The sequence below is a fragment of the Sparus aurata genome, chromosome 24, assembly GCF_900880675.1.
Source record: "Sparus aurata chromosome 24, fSpaAur1.1, whole genome shotgun sequence".
NCBI lineage: Eukaryota > Metazoa > Chordata > Actinopteri > Spariformes > Sparidae > Sparus > Sparus aurata.
Genome location: NC_044210.1, coordinates 4,219,861 through 4,238,507, shown reverse-complemented (window position 1 = coordinate 4,238,507; position 18,647 = coordinate 4,219,861). Strand labels below are relative to the sequence as shown.

Sequence of the window (18,647 nt, the reverse complement as noted above, 5' to 3'; positions counted from 1 at the left end):
AGAAAAAAAAGTGTCCTCCAATGGGGGGGGATGGTGGGAAAAAAAAAACGCATACTGTTTACATGAGTTTTGTGGTGTACTAATAGTTCTAGTTTACGACTGTTGGCTTCAATTTATTTTTTCAAAATACCAGGTATTTCATGGAAATGACATAATCCAATATGGCCGCCACCATATGACGTCATAATAGGCAAATTAGATGGGATAAATTACTCCCTTCATAAACTTTAGGTCATTCTCAATATTTGTCTCATTTACACTTTGTCTCTATCTCAAACTACATTCAAGCCAGAGCCTTCTGAAATTTAGATGTCAAAATCTAGTATTTTTTAAAATAAAACCCGGCGCCTAACCGGTTAACAGTAGCCTTTTAACAATACTATAAAATGTCATACCTGTTTTTTTTATCAATCATACTCATGACCCTCAACATCTCCACCCTCAATGTGAGAAGTGTGAGGTCGGGAGTTAGAGCCCAGACTGTTTTATCCGCCCTAAGTTCTTTTAAGTCGGATGTTTTTTTATTACAAGAATGTAGTCTGCTCTTTTTAACAAATTATAGAAAATGGGAAACAAAGTGGCCTTTCAGTCAATCCATATGGAGTGGCTCAAACCAAAATAAAGCAGACGGAGTAGCCATTTTAATTAAAAACCCCTTAGTAGTGGTGAAGGGTAGCACTGTGGTGAGAGACGGACGGGCAATTTTAGCACATTTGACATATATGGGGGAGGATTTTAACGTACTGAACATATATGGTTTTAACGAAAAATGATAGATATGACCTTTTAAAAGAACTGCAGTCCCACATGCTAGGCAGGGTTCCTTTAGCGGTGGGAGGGGATTTTAATTGTGTTTTATCCAGAGCAGATAGGCGGGGAGCAGGGGATGATTTTAAAGTAGACAAAACACCAGTTTTATTGCAAGACATGTGCAAAGATTTTAGGCTACAGGACTGTTTTAAAATCATGCACCTGAGAGAGGAGGGCTTCACCTGGTTCAGTGGTGATGGCACCAAAGCCTCTCGCATCGACTATGTTTTTACACACCAACCGTTGCTAGATTGACCCGTTTTCTTTTCCGACCACGCTATGCTTTCATGCACCCTGACACTTTCTTCGGGTGTGACTGTAGGAAGTGGTCTGTGGAAGCTAAACTGCTCCCTGTTAGAGGACAGGGAGATAGTCAGACAATACAGGGAGCAGTATAGCCAATGGCAGACCCTTCGAGACTTTTTCCACTCACGTGCACACTGGTGGGAATGGGTAAAGACGAAGACGAAAGATTTTTTAGGCAGGCAGGAAGTAAGAAGGAGGCAAAAGATAAACGATGCATGTTGGGACTACATAAAAGACTACAAAGGTATTAAACCAGGGCTTTGATTTTAACGAAGATATTGTAAAAGTCAAAAAGGAAATGTCGCTAATACAAGAGATTAAGAGTCCAGGCATAACTTTAAGAAGCAAGGAAAGAGAGATTGAAGAGGGAGAAAAATGCACATGCTACTTTTTTAAGAAAATAACAAGGAAGGGTTTTAATAAATTTAAAAAAAGAAGATGGGGCTTTTACTGCTGACACCAAAGAACTAAATGAAACAGTGGAATCATTTTACAGCAAACTATATGAAGAAAAAGAAATAGAAATAGACATCTTAGAGCAGGTTTTAAAACACATTGATAAAACGGTGGATGATATTGTGCTTTTAACCCAAGATTTTACCCTTTTAGAACTAGATAAATGCTTGAAAGATTTTAAGAAGGGGAAGTCCCCAGGTCATGATGGACTTCCCCTAGAATTTTATCTGACCTTTTGGGACATCCTTGCGATCGACTTCCTGACTCTTTTTAATGACTTTGACCAGCTAAACCTGTTACCGGACAGTTTTAGAGTAGGGATAGTCACTTTGATTCACAAAAAAGACGACCAGACTGACCTGAAAAACTGGAGACCGATAACGCTTTTAAACGCTGACTGCAAACTTTTTAGCAAACTTTTGGCAACTCGTTTATCTCTGGTTTTAGGGGAGGTGATCCACCCGGATCAAGCCTGTGCCATCCCGGGGAGGAAGATCACCGACAAGCTTGGTACTGATCCGAGACACCATCTGTTACGCAGAACACTGATACCAGGCAACCTCACATCAATCCTGTTGGGAGGCCAACTTAAGTCTGTGCTTTCCTGGCAAGGAAATACTCAAGGAGGAAAATATTACTTTCTACCTACCTACCACAGCCCACTCACACGCACCTTTCCACCTTTCCAGGGCGGCGTGCTTCCCCAACTTGCGGATGTCCCTTTCTCTTCTCCCTTTGACCTCCATTTGCACCCTCCTCACCAGCCCTTCCACACTCCTTTCCCTGTTTTTCCTCCTTTTTGTCAATTCCTGCCTAGCCAACCACAAAAATCGCTTTTTCATGCTGACTATTATCCATGTGGGGGAAGCCACCTTCCCTGCCCCTGACCCTAACCCTCTTTCAACCTTATCCCATGTCAGGTTATACCCCGGGGCCATCTGCCCTAGCCATTGTCCCACTTTGGCCCATACACCCTCTGCAAAAGGACAGTCCCACATGACATGCTAAACCGTCTCCTCCCCAGAACAGCCCTTCCTAGGACACACAGGGGATTTTGTCAGCCCATGCCGATACATTGTTTCGCGTACTGGCAGGCATTTATGGAGGCACATCCAGTTTAAGTCTTTTAGTCTGTTTTCCAGCCCCTTTGGTTGAATCTCCCTCCACATGCTTGCGGGGGTACCCACCAGTGGAGGCGCGACCACTCTCTGGCTAACTACTTTATAAAGGGCCTTGTGGTTTATTCTCACAGCTGACTCAGTTGCCTCTGGATGAGCCTTCAGCCATCTTGCTGCATGGTGGTAGTGCCATGGCTGCTGCTCCACCCGGGGCGCTAGATTGCTCCAGACCATCAGCCTCCTGGCCTGGTAAGAGAAGTAAAGCCTGAGAAAATGGCCTGAGAGATGCACAACTGGAGCGGATAATTCCTTGCACAAGAAAGAAACAAAAATGCAGTCCAACTTCAGTGGGAGGTGTGGCACATCTCTCCCCCCTGCTTAAACCCCAGCCAGCATGAGAGACCTTGCCACATACTCGTATCCCCCGCCCCATAGGAAACCGAACACAAGGCGCATAAGAGGCCTCCTCATACTGACTGGCATTGGGTATATGTAGGCCAAATATAACAGGCAAGGCAGGATGTCTACCTTCAGAACAAGTACCCTCCTTATAAGGGCAAGGCACCTGCTCTTCTAGAGCGTCAGCTTTCTCTGGACAGCCACCAAACGTGCGGTCCAATTGGCTGTGGCATTGTGGACTGGCCCAAACCTAACCCCAAGTAGCGTCAGCGGTCCCCTGCACAAAGACAGTCCTCCTGGGACATCCGTCCTTTCTTTCCAGCAACCAAAAAACTTGACTGACGACTTGGAAAGATTAAGTTTTGCTCCAGACACCCGACCAAAGTCCTGGAAGATCTCCAATGAACGCATCAGGCAAGCATCGCTCTCCAGCAGCAGTGTGGTGTCGTCTGCGTACTGGGACAGCTTGACCCGCAAACCTCCGCTGCCGGGGACCAGGAGGCCTTTCACTCTTTGATCAGCCCGAATGGCTGCAGCGAGGGGCTCCATATACAGGATGTAGAGCAGTGGTGAGAGTGGGCACCCCTGTCTCACCCCTGAGTGCAGCCTAAAAAAATCCCCTAGGTGGCCATTAACTGACACCATGCTACCCACACCAGTATATAGCAAACGCAACCACCCGACAAAAACACGACTGAAACCCAGTCTATCCAAAACCCTGAACATAAAACCCCAGTGGACCCTGTCGAAGGCCTTTGCCTGGTCGAGGCCAACCACCATCAGGGGCAGGTGCCTGTCCTCCACCCAAGCAATAGCATCCCTTATGAGTTGGAGATTCCATCTCAAGGAGCGCCCCGCTACCCCGCATGTCTGGTCCACGTGGACCACGTGTGGGAGAGCTAAGCCTAGGCGATCCGCTAAGACCTTTACCAGGAGTTTGTAGTCCACGCACAGCATAGTCAGCGGCCGCCAGTTGTTTAAGTCGGTATGTTCTCCTTTTTTAAACAGAAGGGAGATAACTCCGGTGGCCAAAGACTCTCCCATTGTGCCTGTGCAGAGTATTGCTGACAACACCTCTAGTATTACCGGCCCGAGTATGTCCCAAAACTTGAGATAAAACTCTGCCGGCAGGCCGTCGATGCCAGGCACTTTCCGTCTGTTCATTCTGCAAAGGGCGCCCTCTAATTCCGCGAGGGTGAGTGGGGCATCTAAAGCCTGAGCTATGTCTGCCGGCACCCGCTGGGTGAGTAAGTCCAGAAAGACCTCCCCTCCCTCTACATCTATCTCTTTCTCCGTAAAGATTCCACGGAAATAGTCCGTGGCAACACGCACCATCTCTCCAGCCTCTGACACTACCCTGTCCTGCTTGTCCGTTATCCCGGTCATTACCTGTTTTCTCCTGTCTGCCCGTATGGAGCTGAAAAAAGCAGAGGAGCATGTCTCATGCTTCTCGAGAAAATCCCGGCGTGCTCTAATCAGGTATGCTCGGGCCCTGCCCTCAAAGACAACCCTGAGCTGTTCCTTCAGGGTGTCACACGCCCTCTGGTTTACCATGCCACCACAGTTTCCTCTGGAATACTCGAGCTCGAGAAGGCGCTGGAGTCGGAGCACCCCTCTCTTCGCCAACCACGCCTTCTTTTTGCAATAAATTAGACAAAAACCCTTTATCCGTTCCTTTGCGACCTCCCACCACTCTATCACTCCTGAACACATTGGTCTGAGTCCTAAAAGGCCATGGAAAAACACTTGAAAAGCCTGAGTAAATGAGTCCTCTCCTAGAATGCTACTATTCAGGCGCCAGAAACCTGTCCCAAAGATGGGCGCACATGAGCGCACTTCAAAAAGCAGGCCGTCATGATCTGAAAAGAAAACTGGGAGCACTCTACCTGCTGTCAAACTAAAGGACTTTGTAAAGAAAACATAATCCAAGCGGCTGGCTGATCCCCGCGAATTGTGCCATGTGGGACCCCTAATCATTGGCCTTGCCATCTTCCCCCCGTCTACCAGGTTGTGTCTGGACATAAGCCTGGAAATAAAGGAATCGCTAGCATCTAGCCCCTTGCCCAACTCTACGTTAAAATCCCCCCCCACAATTACCTGCCTATTTGTTCCAAGATGGGGCTCCAGCAGGGCAAACATCTCTTGCCTGCCAGCTGAAGTGTGCGAGCCATAAATTGCAAATACCCTCATTTTGCTTGCACCCCATGCAACATCGCAGCCGACCACCCTCCCCTGAACAACAACAAAGACCTCCTCTACCACGATCTCCCTTTGCCCAAAAAGGATCCCAACCCCTGTAGAATGGACCCCCCCCACACACCAAACTGAGTCCCCATTTGTCCATTCCCTCGTGAAAATCCCAACATCCCCCTTGTCTTTTAAATGAACCTCTTGCAGAAAACGGACAGAAACATGCAGAGACCTTATGAAATCAAAAACAACTCTTCTTTTGACTGAGTCTCTTAGCCCTCTCACATTAATGGAAAGTACTTTAAAGGAAGACATGGGCAAGGGTAGAGGTGTTCACAAACTCAGCAGTCCCTACTACGAGTAGGGGTCGTCACTGTCCACCTGCTCGGCCCAGGAAAACGGCACGTGGTTTGGCGATGTTGGTGGCCTGCTGGGTCCCTCATAAGCGTTGTCCGTTGCTGGAGTTGACAGCATGAGCAGGTCTGGTGACAAGTCAAACTCTAGCCCCTTGCCCGCAGGAAGCAGTTCTTCCGAGAACTCCCTCATCTGGTCCAACACTGCGTTCACCGCCTCCTGCCCTGCCTCTCCCGTCTCCTGTCCCTGTAGCCCTCCGTCTATTGCTGCAGCTGTATCCTCTGCAGGCCTTCCTTTTTGCTCTCCCACACCCTCACCTATCCTTTCCTCTAGAAGCAACCCCGTCTTCCCTTTCCCCTCACCCTTTGCCTTTTTGCTAAGCCCCCCCACACTGCTTTGTCCACTCTCGGGTGAGGACTCTGCCCCAAACACCTGTGAGCCCCTCCGAGCCCCGTCCTTGGGCTTAGAGGAGGGCACACCGGGGGCAGGGGTGGGGAGAGCTCCCTCTATGTTATCGAGGGGAGGCTGCGCATCTCTGCCCTGTCCCACATAGCTTTCCTTAGCCACAGCACCTGCCGGATTGCCTCCTTTCCCCTGTTCCATGTTTATGGTGAATCTCCCTGGGAGTTTAGCTACTTCCGCAAAGGTCTTCCTGCGGCTGGGACAGCTCCGGTACAAGTGATCGGGCCCGCCGCATCCATGACATGTTCTAGGTGAGGCGCAGTTTTTGGCCTCGTGACCTCCCTGTCCGCAGAGGTGGCAGCCGGCCCCTGTGCAGCCTGCCTCTGTGTGCCCTGACTGCCTGCACTTGCGGCAGAATGCTGGTTGCCGCGGGTAATACAGATAGCCCCGATCGCCACCGAGGCTAAAGGAGGCAGGTGGGTGCTTCAGGCCACCGGGCCCATCCGGGTCTGAGTGGAGGAGTACTTGGAACTGGCGCCTTCCAGTCCAAAACCCCAAAGGGTCGTTCACATACCTCGCTGCTGACACCACCTCTCCATATTTCCCCAAGAAGGATGACAGTTCTTGATCCGGCACAAAGGGGTTGTACATGTGTACTGTGACAACCCTGAAGTTGGGCCTGTCCAGGTTAGTGATTTTGAAGCCTGCCAGAGCATCCAGCCCAGACTCTCTCCTACATGCCTCAGTGACGCGTGTGAAGACGTCCTCACTCCTCATGGTGACGTCGAAAGCTCTCTCCTGCTGGTTCCACTGGATGCACATGACCTCGTCCACCTTCAGGCGAAGCTGCCCCATGATGACACTCCTGCAGTAGTCGGCTCTTGATGGAACTTGCACATCTGATGACGATACCTGGAAGCGTAGCGTGAACCTCAGCCCCGCTTTAGGAATTGGCTGGTCACTGGGAGCCGTGGGGCCAGTGGCTGCCATTTCGTCTTCGTTCTGCTTGTCGTTCCTTTTGTTGTCCTCGGTATCTGACTTGGTGCTTGATCTTAGCCAAAAGGCCGAGAAGCGATGAGCCCCAGTGGTCTGCTGCCAGAGCCCACCTCCCGCCACTCTTCATACCTGTTGTGGTGTGCCGTTCGCATTGCGCAGTGGAGTGGCCTCTGCTTAGCGGCTCCTCCCAAGCGCTCCACGGCTTGGCCCCAGGTGTGGTCAAGGGGGGCTTTATTGACTTTCACACATGCACGAGGCTCAGCCAAACGGCAAAGCCTGCCAAAAATATCTTCAACTCATTGGTGTTCCTCTCCACGGAAGTCTTTAGTAAAAGGCGAAAGACTTGTGCGTTATGAAGAGAAACCCGAGTAAGTACAGCTCCTCTCCTCGACAGCGGGCAAGACCGCCGTGGCCCCAGGCACTGCTCTCACGGTGAGCCTCACTTGGCTCGTCGTGATCCGCGGCCACACCCATTCCCCCCGCCCGTCCCCACATTACCCCGGGCTGTCCGCGACCGCTTTGTGGAGAGAGGAAAGCCTGCTCGTCGGGCGCAGGCAGCCAAATGTCACACAACTCTCGGTGGCTCCAGGAGCGACGCCAGTGTGCCACCCGGGAATTTTGCCACGAGCCCAGTCTCTTGGGCCGGTGCCAAGTTGGCCGTCACAAGGCCTTTGGTCTGCACGAGTGATTGATTTTCAACAAGGCAGGAGAGGGGTGCACCGTTCCCGGCGGCGCTGCAATACCGGGTCGATGCGTGGAGTGAACGGAGCAAGCCCCTGTTTCAGCTCCCGAGGCTAAAAATCCATTTAATATGTAGTCCCCATATAGAGGACATATCAGATATTAAACTGATAAGAACAGATACTACACTTGATCTTAGCCAAAAGGCCGAGAAGCGATGAGCCCCAGTGGTCTGCTGCCAGAGCCCACCTCCCGCCACTCTTCATACCTGTTGTGGTGTGCCGTTCGCATTGCGCAGTGGAGTGGCCTCTGCTTAGCGGCTCCTCCCAAGCGCTCCACGGCTTGGCCCCGGGTGTGGTCAAGGGGGGCTTTATTGACTTTCACACATGCACGAGGCTCAGCCAAACGGCAAAGCCTGCCAAAAATATCTTCAACTCATTGGTGTTCCTCTCCACGGAAGTCTTTAGTAAAAGGCGAAAGACTTGTGCGTTATGAAGAGAAACCCGAGTAAGTACAGCTCCTCTCCTCGACAGCGGGCAAGACCGCCGTGGCCCCAGGCACTGCTCTCACGGTGAGCCTCACTTGGCTCGTCGTGATCCGTGGCCACACCCATTCCCCCCGCCCGTCCCCACATTACCCCGGGCTGTCCGCGACCGCTTTGTGGAGAGAGGAAAGCCTGCTCGTCGGGCGCAGGCAGCCAAATGTCACACAACTCTCGGTGGCTCCAGGAGCGACGCCAGTGTGCCACCCGGGAATTTTGCCACGAGCCCAGTCTCTTGGGCCGGTGCCAAGTTGGCCGTCACAAGGCCTTTGGTCTGCACGAGTGATTGATTTTCAACAAGGCAGGAGAGGGGTGCACCGTTCCCGGCGGCGCTGCAATACCGGGTCGATGCGTGGAGTGAACGGAGCAAGCCCCTGTTTCAGCTCCCGAGGCTAAAAATCCATTTAATATGTAGTCCCCATATAGAGGACATATCAGATATTAAACTGATAAGAACAGATTTTTTTTCTTACGAAAAAATTTATTGACTCAGTAATCATTTTACATTTTTCAAGTCATCGTCACAATGTGTCCTTCAAAAGCACTTAAAAACATCTTAAATCAACATGTCATTTGCATCACCACATATATCACTTTTATCTGTAAAAACAATTCGAAATAAATAAACAAGTATGATACAGTAAAAAGTTATTTACAGATAAAAACCACACATATGATTGCTTTAAAATGAATGAGACATGATAAAAGAAAATGCTCCCTGTGCAATTAAAAGTTCATTGTGTTAATCAGTTTAAGTGTGTGAGTCCATAAGCGTGTCTTTTAAAAAGGGAGGGCATTTAAAAAAAACTCTCTGGTCTCTTTTGTGCAGGAGCGGGGTGAGTCCCTATCAGGAGAAATCATCCCACTCTCCCATCAGGCCCCAGGAACCCGCTGGTGGCACTCAGAGGAGGCCCTCCGCCTCTTGCTCCCTCTGTGTACGGAGGGTCAGGCCGCCGCTGCGTTGACCTTTCCTGTGTGGCTCCGGCTCCCACCTCCGAATAGGCGCAGAGGCGAGTCTTCTTTGTGGCTACGACCTAGGCCTGCCGCCTGCAGCGACGGCTGCCTCAACCGTCGCTGCGGCCATTCGGATCGTAGCCACGGGGGGGATCTGCATGCGCCGTCTTGCCAGCAGGTTTCTGGAGGTCCATATGGCGTCTTTTATGGCGGCCAGGGTGAGCCAGAGCTGGGAGAATTCCCCTTTTGTTCTTTTTTTCTGGCTCACCCCGTAGAGGACGAGCTGTGCGTCTAGGACCTCCCCCGCTGGCAAGTACGGGAATTGTTGGGAGCCGGCCATTGCCCACAGGTCAACAGCAGCGCTGCACTCCCAGAGCAAGTGCCTCACCGACTCGGGCGCGCCACAGCCCGGCCGGGGGCAGGTGGCGGATGGTGACATGCCCCGGGAGTGCATAACGGTCCTGACCGGGAGGACCTCGTGAGCTACCATCCAGGACAGGTCCCGAAGTCTGTTGGGGAGAGCGGGATGGTTAACATTGTGCCATACTGTTGAGGGCTCGCCAAATGCGAGCCCACGCACCGGACTCACTGGCTCTCGCTCCTGCACAAGAGAGAGAAGAGAGCGGTGGTTAGTTAAAAGTGTCAGCTCCTCCTGTTCCAATTTAAAATCTATTAAGAACTTGCGGATAAAATCATAGGCCGAAGGCAGTTTAAAAGACACAGGTACTCGGAGGTTGATCGGTAAAAGTTTCAGTTTTCGGAGGTAAGACCCCATCCAGAATCGTGCCATGGCAGATGTTTTGTGATCTCTGGATGGGGCTGTGGCGTATGTAAGGTGCAGTGCAGTGTACTTGCTTGATAAAAACAAGTGGAAGTTTGGAACGCCTCTTCCTCCTTTCAATTTTGGCTTCTTCATTTCGTTTCTTGTCACTCGTTCCCATTTGGACCCCCACAGGAAGTAAAAAATGGCTCTGTCTAGGTCTAAAAGCACTCTACGAGGCGGGGTAAAAACAGCACTGATGAGTAAAAACAAGGGTAAAATCACAGCTTTGATGATTAAAACCTTGCCTTCCGTCGTCAGTCCCCTTAGCCTCCAGTATCCCAGTCTTTTCCTAACTTTCCCTATCACGTCTGGCCAATTGTTCTTCCCACCCCCTTCCCCGTCAAATTTTACCCCGAGTACTTTCATGTCAGTCTGTGTCACAGTCAGTGGGAGTCCTGTGGTCTCGGTCTCTGTCCACGGTCCGTAAAACTTCGCTTGTGTCTTTTCGCGGTTTAGTCTGGCTCCAGAGGCCCGTCCGTACCAGTCAGTCAAGTCCATGGTCCTGTTTACAGATAAAATGTCAGTACATAAAATGTTAATGTCGTCCATGTATAAAAGGCATTTTGTGACCATGCCCCCACTCCCTGGAATTGACACCCCATTGATCCATTTGTCCCTTCTCAAGATCTGTGCCAATGGTTCTACACATATGACGTAGAGGAGGGCAGATAACGGACAACCCTGACGGACACCGCAGCAGATATTTACTGCATTTGTGAGTTGCCCATTTACAAGGATTTTGCTCCTGATACTCTGGTAGAGCAATCCCACCCACGCTATGACCCTCTGAGGAAACCCCATTTTTTGCAGTACCTGAAATAGGTACTGGTGCGAGACCCGATCAAAAGCTTTTTCAAAGTCTAAATTTAGCAATACAAGCCGAATATCTCTGTCTCTCGCATAACAGATGGTGTCTCTGATCAGTACGAGGCTGTCGGTGATCTTCCTCCCCGGGATGGCACAGGCTTGATCCGGGTGGATCACCTCCCCTAAAACCAGAGATAAACGAGTTGCTAAAAGTTTGCTAAAAAGTTTGCAGTCAGCGTTTAAAAGCGTTATTGGTCTCCAGTTTTTCAGGTCAGTCTGGTCATCTTTTTTGTGGATCAAAGTGACTATCCCTACCCTAAAACTGTCCGGTAAAAGGTCTATCTGGTCAAAGTCGTTAAAAAGAGTCAGTAAATCTGTCGCAAGGATGTCCCAAAAGGTCAAATAAAATTCCAAGGGAAGTCCATCGTGACCGGGGGACTTCCCTTTCTTAAAATTTTTTAAGCATTTATGTAGTTCTAAAAGGGTAAAATCTTGGGTTAAAAGCACACTATCATCCACTGTTTTTTCAACATGTTTTAAGACTTGCTCTGTGATTTCATTTTCTATTTCTTTTTCTGTATATAACTTTCTGTAAAATGATTCCACCATTTCATTTAGTTCTTTTGTGTTTGCAGTAAAAGTCCCATCGTCTTTTGTCAATTTTGTTAAAACCCTTCCTTTACTAGTTATTTTCTTAAAAAAGTATCGTGTGCATTTTTCTCCCTCTTCAATCTCTCTTTCCTTGCTTCTTAAAATTATGCCTAGACTCTTAATAACTTGTATTTGCGACATTTCCTTTTTAACTTTTACAATATCTTCGTTAAAATCAAAGCCCTGGTTCATCAGTTTAAAATACCTTTGTAGTCTTTTCTGCAGTCCCAACATGCATCGTTTCTCTTTTGCCTTCTTCTTACTTCCTGCCTGCCTAAAAAAATCTTTCGTCTTTGTCTTTACCCACTCCCACCAGTGTGCACGTGAGTGGAAAAAGTCTCGAAGGGTCTGCCATTGGCTATACTGCTCCCTGTATTGTCTGACTGTCTCCCTGTCCTCTAACAGGGAGCAGTTTAGCTTCCACAGACCACTTCCTACAGTCACACCCGAAGATAGTGTCAGGGTGCATGAAAGCATAGCGTGGTCGGAAAAGAAAACAGGGGTCAATCTAGCATCGGTTGGTGGGCAGTCCCGTGTAAAAACATAGTCGATGCGAGAGGCTTTGGTGCCATCACCACTGAACCAGGTGAAGCCCTCCTCTCTAGGATGCATGATTTTAAAACAGTCCTGTAGCCTAAAATCTTTGCACATGTCTTGCAATAAAACTGATGTTTTGTCTACCTTAAAATCATCCCCTGCTCCCCGCCTATCTGCTCTGGATAAAACACAATTAAAATCCCCTCCCACCACTAAAGGAACCCTGCCTAGCATGTGGGACTGCAGTTCTTTTAAAAGGTCATATCTATCATTTTTGTCGTTAAAACCGTATATGTTCAGTACGTTAAAATCCTGCCCCATATATGTCAAATGCGCTAAAATTGCCCGTCCGTCTCTCACCACAGTGCTGCCCTTCACCGCTACTAAGGGGTTTTTAATTAAAATGGCTACTCCGTCAGCTTGATTTTGGTTTGAGCCGCTCCATAGGGATTTACCGAAAGGCCACTTTGTTTCCCAGTTTCCATAATTGTTTAAAAAGGGCAGACTACATTCTTGTAATAAAAACACATCTGACTTAAAAGAACTTAGGGCGGATAAAACAGTCTGGGCTCTAACTCCCGACCTCACACTTCTCACATTGAGGGTGGAGATGTTGAGGGTCATGAGTATAATTGATAAAAGCAACAGGTATGACATTTATAGTATTGTTAAAAGGCTACTGTTAAGAAACTACCGGCCTTTAAGAAATGTAAAAGGATCTCATTTCACTATCCCCATGCAATCGGGGGGTGAGGCCTGAGATTCTTTCCTCCGGAAAGCAATGTCTGCACGCTTTTCCAGTGGAGTTGACTGTAGCGCTATACCAAGAAAAGAGCACTGATTGGGTGAACTGGAAGGGAAGGCTCCGAGCTGCTCCACAGGGGGGCTGTATGAGACAAGCTCGGCCCTTCCCTTCTTCTCTGAGACTGCATCAGCCTCAGAGCTGGACAGTTCAGATACAGTTCTCTTGAGGTTGGGCTGGGCATTGGGGAGGGAGGTGTTGCTGGACTCTGCCTTTTCTTCTTCATCATTGACTGTTATCAGACTAGCCGTTGAATCCGTGGCACTTGAGTCTGATACAGAGATTTTTTTTCCAGCTTCACCTGCTGCCTGGCTTTCACCCTTTTTCTCAGCATCGCCCTCTGCTGGGTTGAAGCCAGGCCCCTCCCCTTGTCCCGCCTCACCGGGCTCCTCTCCTCCAACCACGGGTTTTGGCGGGAGATTTGAATTTCCCAGCCCCTCCTCTTCAATTAGCACCTCGTCAGTTACATTTCGGCCATTTTCTTTTGGGGTATTTTCTTTTTCAATATCGCTTTCTTGTTTTCTCTGGGCTTTCAATTTGTTGGCAAAAGACCTAGGGCAATCTCTGAAGAGATGGTTAGAATCTCCACAGAGGTTGCACTTTCTGCCATTGGGACATTCTTCAAAGGAATGCCCAATTTCTCTACATTTACCGCAAACTGTGTTCTGGCAAGCCTCTGCCAGGTGTCCATGCTCACCACACTTGCGGCAGAGCTTGGGCATGCCCTGGTAGTGGATGTAGCCCCTGTTCTCACCGAGGACTACCATGGATGGGAGATGCCTCAGGCCCTGGTACCCCTGGGGGTCCTGCCATTGCTGAATGGGGACCCTCCAGGCACAGTTCCAGATGCCGTCTTCATCTCTCACCTTGGTAGCCTGGCCCTTCACAGTGCAAAATCTACCCAGCCACATACAAATATCCTCCGCATTCACCATTTCATTGAACATTCTAACAACAACCACTTTCATGGAGTTGTCAGTCAGTTTCTCCACATTGAATGCCGAAAACTGGGTCTTAACATTTTCAAAACGTTGCCAGAACTCATGTAGCACAGCTGCAGTAACAAAACTTATATCAAATCCCTTGTTGAAGGGCAGAGTCAAAACGCAGTTCAGCTCCTTGGGGGAAAATCCAAGGGCCTTTTGAATTAGCTTCCTGGAGAAGTCCAGTCGGGACATCTCCAGGAGCTTTCCATCCTTTTCTTTAAAAGTGAAACGTACACTGTGGTGTCTCCGCAAGCCGGCACGGGCAGCCGACATGGCTGGAGACACCACACTACGATAAAAGAAATAAATACAATAAATTAAATAAATTAAGACTAAAATCTAGTAAAAACACTAAAAAACCAGTAAAGATAAGAGGACTAAAAGTAAAAGTACTAAAAGCCTACTTACCCCGGCTGGTTTTCTGATGTTTCCACTAGCCTATGTGCAAATACGCAAACAAACAATGACAGAAATGTGCAAAACGCAAAATACAACACAAAAACAATATCTCCCGAGGTGCTACGGCTTAAATCCACAAAAAAGGAAGCAAACCTGCAAACAGGGAGTGATCGCTGTCTGAGCCAAAAGGCCGAGAAGCGATGAGCCCCAGTGGTCTGCTGCCAGAGCCCACCTCCCGCCACTCTTCATACCTGTTGTGGTGTGCCGTTCGCATTGCGCAGTGGAGTGGCCTCTGCTTAGCGGCTCCTCCCAAGCGCTCCACGGCTTGGCCCCGGGTGTGGTCAAGGGGGGCTTTATTGACTTTCACACATGCACGAGGCTCAGCCAAACGGCAAAGCCTGCCAAAAATATCTTCAACTCATTGGTGTTCCTCTCCACGGAAGTCTTTAGTAAAAGGCGAAAGACTTGTGCGTTATGAAGAGAAACCCGAGTAAGTACAGCTCCTCTCCTCGACAGCGGGCAAGACCGCCGTGGCCCCAGGCACTGCTCTCACGGTGAGCCTCACTTGGCTCGTCGTGATCCGTGGCCACACCCATTCCCCCCGCCCGTCCCCACATTACCCCGGGCTGTCCGCGACCGCTTTGTGGAGAGAGGAAAGCCTGCTCGTCGGGCGCAGGCAGCCAAATGTCACACAACTCTCGGTGGCTCCAGGAGCGACGCCAGTGTGCCACCCGGGAATTTTGCCACGAGCCCAGTCTCTTGGGCCGGTGCCAAGTTGGCCGTCACAAGGCCTTTGGTCTGCACGAGTGATTGATTTTCAACAAGGCAGGAGAGGGGTGCACCGTTCCCGGCGGCGCTGCAATACCGGGTCGATGCGTGGAGTGAACGGAGCAAGCCCCTGTTTCAGCTCCCGTGGCTAAAAATCCATTTAATATGTAGTCCCCATATAGAGGACATATCAGATATTAAACTGATAAGAACAGATACTACACTTGATCTTAGCCAAAAGGCCGAGAAGCGATGAGCCCCAGTGGTCTGCTGCCAGAGCCCACCTCCCGCCACTCTTCATACCTGTTGTGGTGTGCCGTTCGCATTGCGCAGTGGAGTGGCCTCTGCTTAGCGGCTCCTCCCAAGCGCTCCACGGCTTGGCCCCGGGTGTGGTCAAGGGGGGCTTTATTGACTTTCACACATGCACGAGGCTCAGCCAAACGGCAAAGCCTGCCAAAAATATCTTCAACTCATTGGTGTTCCTCTCCACGGAAGTCTTTAGTAAAAGGCGAAAGACTTGTGCGTTATGAAGAGAAACCCGAGTAAGTACAGCTCCTCTCCTCGACAGCGGGCAAGACCGCCGTGGCCCCAGGCACTGCTCTCACGGTGAGCCTCACTTGGCTCGTCGTGATCCGTGGCCACACCCATTCCCCCCGCCCGTCCCCACATTACCCCGGGCTGTCCGCGACCGCTTTGTGGAGAGAGGAAAGCCTGCTCGTCGGGCGCAGGCAGCCAAATGTCACACAACTCTCGGTGGCTCCAGGAGCGACGCCAGTGTGCCACCCGGGAATTTTGCCACGAGCCCAGTCTCTTGGGCCGGTGCCAAGTTGGCCGTCACAAGGCCTTTGGTCTGCACGAGTGATTGATTTTCAACAAGGCAGGAGAGGGGTGCACCGTTCCCGGCGGCGCTGCAATACCGGGTCGATGCGTGTAGTGAACGGAGCAAGCCCCTGTTTCAGCTCCCGAGGCTAAAAATCCATTTAATATGTAGTCCCCATATAGAGGACATATCAGATATTAAACTGATAAGAACAGATACTACACTTGATCTTAGCCAAAAGGCCGAGAAGCGATGAGCCCCAGTGGTCTGCTGCCAGAGCCCACCTCCCGCCACTCTTCATACCTGTTGTGGTGTGCCGTTCGCATTGCGCAGTGGAGTGGCCTCTGCTTAGCGGCTCCTCCCAAGCGCTCCACGGCTTGGCCCCGGGTGTGGTCAAGGGGGGCTTTATTGACTTTCACACATGCACGAGGCTCAGCCAAACGGCAAAGCCTGCCAAAAATATCTTCAACTCATTGGTGTTCCTCTCCACGGAAGTCTTTAGTAAAAGGCGAAAGACTTGTGCGTTATGAAGAGAAACCCGAGTAAGTACAGCTCCTCTCCTCGACAGCGGGCAAGACCGCCGTGGCCCCAGGCACTGCTCTCACGGTGAGCCTCACTTGGCTCGTCGTGATCCGTGGCCACACCCATTCCCCCCGCCCGTCCCCACATTACCCCGGGCTGTCCGCGACCGCTTTGTGGAGAGAGGAAAGCCTGCTCGTCGGGCGCAGGCAGCCAAATGTCACACAACTCTCGGTGGCTCCAGGAGCGACGCCAGTGTGCCACCCGGGAATTTTGCCACGAGCCCAGTCTCTTGGGCCGGTGCCAAGTTGGCCGTCACAAGGCCTTTGGTCTGCACGAGTGATTGATTTTCAACAAGGCAGGAGAGGGGTGCACCGTTCCCGGCGGCGCTGCAATACCGGGTCGATGCGTGTAGTGAACGGAGCAAGCCCCTGTTTCAGCTCCCGTGGCTAAAAATCCATTTAATATGTAGTCCCCATATAGAGGACATATCAGATATTAAACTGATAAGAACAGATACTACACTTGATCTTAGCCAAAAGGCCGAGAAGCGATGAGCCCCAGTGGTCTGCTGCCAGAGCCCACCTCCCGCCACTCTTCATACCTGTTGTGGTGTGCCGTTCGCATTGCGCAGTGGAGTGGCCTCTGCTTAGCGGCTCCTCCCAAGCGCTCCACGGCTTGGCCCCGGGTGTGGTCAAGGGGGGCTTTATTGACTTTCACACATGCACGAGGCTCAGCCAAACGGCAAAGCCTGCCAAAAATATCTTCAACTCATTGGTGTTCCTCTCCACGGAAGTCTTTAGTAAAAGGCGAAAGACTTGTGCGTTATGAAGAGAAACCCGAGTAAGTACAGCTCCTCTCCTCGACAGCGGGCAAGACCGCCGTGGCCCCAGGCACTGCTCTCACGGTGAGCCTCACTTGGCTCGTCGTGATCCGTGGCCACACCCATTCCCCCCGCCCGTCCCCACATTACCCCGGGCTGTCCGCGACCGCTTTGTGGAGAGAGGAAAGCCTGCTCGTCGGGCGCAGGCAGCCAAATGTCACACAACTCTCGGTGGCTCCAGGAGCGACGCCAGTGTGCCACCCGGGAATTTTGCCACGAGCCCAGTCTCTTGGGCCGGTGCCAAGTTGGCCGTCACAAGGCCTTTGGTCTGCACGAGTGATTGATTTTCAACAAGGCAGGAGAGGGGTGCACCGTTCCCGGCGGCGCTGCAATACCGGGTCGATGCGTGGAGTGAACGGAGCAAGCCCCTGTTTCAGCTCCCGAGGCTAAAAATCCATTTAATATGTAGTCCCCATATAGAGGACATATCAGATATTAAACTGATAAGAACAGATACTACACTTGATCTTAGCCAAAAGGCCGAGAAGCGATGAGCCCCAGTGGTCTGCTGCCAGAGCCCACCTCCCGCCACTCTTCATACCTGTTGTGGTGTGCCGTTCGCATTGCGCAGTGGAGTGGCCTCTGCTCAGCGGCTCCTCCCAAGCGCTCCACGGCTTGGCCCCGGGTGTGGTCAAGGGGGGCTTTATTGACTTTCACACATGCACGAGGCTCAGCCAAACGGCAAAGCCTGCCAAAAATATCTTCAACTCATTGGTGTTCCTCTCCACGGAAGTCTTTAGTAAAAGGCGAAAGACTTGTGCGTTATGAAGAGAAACCCGAGTAAGTACAGCTCCTCTCCTCGACAGCGGGCAAGACCGCCGTGGCCCCAGGCACTGCTCTCACGGTGAGCCTCACTTGGCTCGTCGTGATCCGTGGCCACACCCATTCCCCCCGCCCGTCCCCACATTACCCCGGGCTGTCCGCGACCGCTTTGTGGAGAGAGGAAAGCCTGCTCGTCGGGCGCAGGCAGCCAAATGTCACACAACTCTCGGTGGCTCCAGGAGCGACGCCAGTGTGCCACCCGGGAATTTTGCCACGAGCCCAGTCTCTTGGGCCGGTGCCAAGTTGGCCGTCACAAGGCCTTTGGTCTGCACGAGTGATTGATTTTCAACAAGGCAGGAGAGGGGTGCACCGTTCCCGGCGGCGCTGCAATACCGGGTCGATGCGTGGAGTGAACGGAGCAAGCCCCTGTTTCAGCTCCCGAGGCTAAAAATCCATTTAATATGTAGTCCCCATATAGAGGACATATCAGATATTAAACTGATAAGAACAGATTTTTTTTCTTACGAAAAAATTTATTGTCACAATAGTCATTTTACACTTTTCAAATCATCATCACAATGTGTCCTTCAAAAGCACTTAAAAACATCTTAAATCAACATGTCATTTGCATCACCACATATATCACTTTTATCTGTAAAAACAATTCGAAATAAATAAACAAG

The 18,647-nt window shown here is 50.6% G+C and overlaps 12 non-coding genes and 2 pseudogenes across 12 annotated transcripts; all 14 read right to left on the bottom strand.

Annotated features, from left to right (window-relative positions):
• Nucleotides 1-7,288: 7,288 nt before the first annotated feature.
• On the bottom strand, nucleotides 7,289-7,403 carry LOC115577412 (U5 spliceosomal RNA). The gene has a single exon (XR_003983122.1). It is a non-coding gene; the product is annotated as a U5 spliceosomal RNA (small nuclear RNA).
• A 337-nt stretch (nucleotides 7,404-7,740) lies between these two features.
• LOC115577378 (U2 spliceosomal RNA) lies at nucleotides 7,741-7,931 on the bottom strand. Its single transcript, XR_003983098.1, has one exon. It is a non-coding gene; the product is annotated as a U2 spliceosomal RNA (small nuclear RNA).
• A 177-nt stretch (nucleotides 7,932-8,108) lies between these two features.
• LOC115577411 (U5 spliceosomal RNA) lies at nucleotides 8,109-8,223 on the bottom strand. The gene has a single exon (XR_003983121.1). It is a non-coding gene; the product is annotated as a U5 spliceosomal RNA (small nuclear RNA).
• Nucleotides 8,224-8,560: 337 nt separating this feature from the next.
• On the bottom strand, nucleotides 8,561-8,738 carry LOC115577385 (uncharacterized; annotated as a pseudogene).
• A 5,853-nt stretch (nucleotides 8,739-14,591) lies between these two features.
• LOC115577410 (U5 spliceosomal RNA) lies at nucleotides 14,592-14,706 on the bottom strand. The gene has a single exon (XR_003983120.1). It is a non-coding gene; the product is annotated as a U5 spliceosomal RNA (small nuclear RNA).
• A 337-nt stretch (nucleotides 14,707-15,043) lies between these two features.
• On the bottom strand, nucleotides 15,044-15,234 carry LOC115577382 (U2 spliceosomal RNA). The gene has a single exon (XR_003983102.1). It is a non-coding gene; the product is annotated as a U2 spliceosomal RNA (small nuclear RNA).
• Nucleotides 15,235-15,411: 177 nt separating this feature from the next.
• LOC115577409 (U5 spliceosomal RNA) lies at nucleotides 15,412-15,526 on the bottom strand. Its single transcript, XR_003983119.1, has one exon. It is a non-coding gene; the product is annotated as a U5 spliceosomal RNA (small nuclear RNA).
• Nucleotides 15,527-15,863: 337 nt separating this feature from the next.
• On the bottom strand, nucleotides 15,864-16,054 carry LOC115577383 (U2 spliceosomal RNA). Its single transcript, XR_003983103.1, has one exon. It is a non-coding gene; the product is annotated as a U2 spliceosomal RNA (small nuclear RNA).
• A 177-nt stretch (nucleotides 16,055-16,231) lies between these two features.
• Nucleotides 16,232-16,346, bottom strand: LOC115577408 (U5 spliceosomal RNA). Its single transcript, XR_003983118.1, has one exon. It is a non-coding gene; the product is annotated as a U5 spliceosomal RNA (small nuclear RNA).
• A 337-nt stretch (nucleotides 16,347-16,683) lies between these two features.
• LOC115577384 (U2 spliceosomal RNA) lies at nucleotides 16,684-16,874 on the bottom strand. The gene has a single exon (XR_003983104.1). It is a non-coding gene; the product is annotated as a U2 spliceosomal RNA (small nuclear RNA).
• A 177-nt stretch (nucleotides 16,875-17,051) lies between these two features.
• Nucleotides 17,052-17,166, bottom strand: LOC115577407 (U5 spliceosomal RNA). Its single transcript, XR_003983117.1, has one exon. It is a non-coding gene; the product is annotated as a U5 spliceosomal RNA (small nuclear RNA).
• Nucleotides 17,167-17,503: 337 nt separating this feature from the next.
• On the bottom strand, nucleotides 17,504-17,694 carry LOC115577377 (U2 spliceosomal RNA). The gene has a single exon (XR_003983097.1). It is a non-coding gene; the product is annotated as a U2 spliceosomal RNA (small nuclear RNA).
• A 177-nt stretch (nucleotides 17,695-17,871) lies between these two features.
• Nucleotides 17,872-17,986, bottom strand: LOC115577406 (U5 spliceosomal RNA). The gene has a single exon (XR_003983116.1). It is a non-coding gene; the product is annotated as a U5 spliceosomal RNA (small nuclear RNA).
• A 337-nt stretch (nucleotides 17,987-18,323) lies between these two features.
• On the bottom strand, nucleotides 18,324-18,501 carry LOC115577386 (uncharacterized; annotated as a pseudogene).
• Nucleotides 18,502-18,647: the final 146 nt, after the last annotated feature.